Raw genomic sequence first — 2,109 nt, 5'->3', positions numbered from 1 at the left:
GGGAGGCTGAGGCAGGAGAATCACTTGAACCCGGGAGGCGGAGGTTGCAGTAAGCTGAGATCGAGCCACCACACTCCAGCCTGGGTGACAGAGTGAGACTCCATCTCAGAAGAAAAAAAAGAAAAGAAAAGGAAAAAAAAGAGATAAGTGCCAGAGAGGAGGTAGATGCGGCCACCATGCTGGCCACATGCTAGCCCAGCCCACAGGAGTCCTCTTTATTTTTATTTAATTTATTTATTTTGAGACAGGCTCTCGCTGTATCACCCAGGCTGGAGTACAGTAGCGTGATCACGGCTTGCTGCAGCCTCCACCTCCCAGGCTCAGGAGATCCTCCCACCTCAGCCTCTCAAGTAGCTGGGACTATGGACATACACCACCATGCCCAGCTAATTTTTTTTCTGTTTTGTTTTGTTTTGTTTTGTTTCTTGAGACTGAGTTTCACTTTATCCTCCAGGCTGGAGTGCAGTGGCTCAATCTCAGCTCACTGCAATCTCCCTGTCCCAGGTTCAAGCAATTCTCCTGCCTCAGCCTCCCGAGTAGCTGGGATTACAGGCTCCTGCCAACACTCCCAGCTAATTTGTGTCTTTGTAGTAGAGATGGGGTTTCATCATGTTGGCCAGGCCAGTCTTGAACTCCTGACCTCAGGTGGTCTGCTCGCCTCGGCCTCCCAAGCAGCTGGGGGCTATACGCATGCACCACCATGCCCGGCTAATTTTTTTTTCTGTATATTTTATAAAGATGGGATTTCACTATGTTGCCCAGGCTAGTCTCGAACTCCTGAGCTCAAGCAATCCTCCTGCCTCAGCCTCCCAAAGTGCCAAGATTACAGACATGAGCCACCAGCCCTGGCCTCCCAGGAGTTCTCTTAATCCAGGGCACAGAGAGGCCAAGGATGAAGGGAAATGGCCCAGAGGGATGGTGGAGGACCAGGAGGGTGGGACACTTTAAACACACGGGAGGGGGGCTTCAGCCAGGTCACACCCAGAGTTGGGGGATAGAAGAGGCCTGAGAAGCAGCCCAGGTCTAGGCAATGGGAGATGCCAAACCTGGGGGCCCGCGCTGTACTCCCCAGGCCTCCCCATAGCTGTCGGTCCTCCCCCAACCTCCCCTTGACAGCCTCTGCCAGGCTGGCCCAGGGCTCTTCTCCAGTCAGGGTCTAGGGGGCTGTGTGGCATCAGAGGAATCTCTGGCCCAGATGGTGTCAGGGTTGGACTGGGGTATGGTCCTGGCATCCTCAGGCCCCTGAGTGACTAAGGAGACCTGTTGGAACCCGTGTCTGCTCCCTTGAGGGCTCCAGCCAGCCTCCAGCCTCCACACTGCACAGAGCCGCTAAATTTAGCCAGGACGGGGAGGCTGTCCTGGGGCCGAGTGCTTGGCAGCACGGCTGTCTCCCTACAAGGCCCGGCCCAATACCCGAGCCGGCCACCCGGTCTTTGGGCTTATAAGGCAGGACTGGCGGCTCTCAAGTGCTGGAGGCTTGGAGTGGGCCCGGGGCCAAGCCCTCAGACTTTGGGGAGCCTCCTTCCCAGCCACCAGCAGACAAGGGAACTACTTACTGTGTGACCATGGGCCAGGGACTCAACCCCCGCAGCCTCAGTCTCCTGATCTGTGAAATGCGGGCTCCAGGACCTGCCTCATGGGGCTGTTGTGAGGAGAATCCTGCTGGACTCCAGAGTGTGGAGCTCTGGCCTCTGCCCCGCCCACCTCAGCCCCAAACGCCCAGAACAAAGGCAGGTGTCTGTCCCTGAGGTCGCTGGGGCAGCGCCCGAGGGTGAGAAATCACAGGCCTTGGATCAGAAAGATGCATTTTAGAGCCAGGGAAAGAGACGTTGACCCTGGCAGCTGGCTGTCTTGCTCCTGTGGAGTTATCAGCAGCAGGAAAATAAATGTAGGTCCCTGGGGTGCACTTTGGATATGATAAGATCCCCAAATGAGACGGTGCTCCAGGCCAGTCCGCTTTCTCAGGGCCAGGGCCAGGGCCCAGGCTGTCACGGAAGCACGTGTGTGTGCTCCAAGCAAGTCTGTCAGTCCATCCGTCTGTCCGAGCAAGTCTGTCGGCCCATCCGTCTGTCCGAGCAAGTCTGTCAGTCCATCCGTCTGTCCGAGCAA

The sequence above is a fragment of the Mandrillus leucophaeus genome, unplaced genomic scaffold, assembly GCF_000951045.1.
Source record: "Mandrillus leucophaeus isolate KB7577 unplaced genomic scaffold, Mleu.le_1.0 Scaffold212, whole genome shotgun sequence".
NCBI classification, from domain to species: domain Eukaryota; kingdom Metazoa; phylum Chordata; class Mammalia; order Primates; family Cercopithecidae; genus Mandrillus; species Mandrillus leucophaeus.
The sequence above is the reverse complement of the archived record's forward strand: the minus strand, read 5'-3'. Positions refer to the sequence as shown.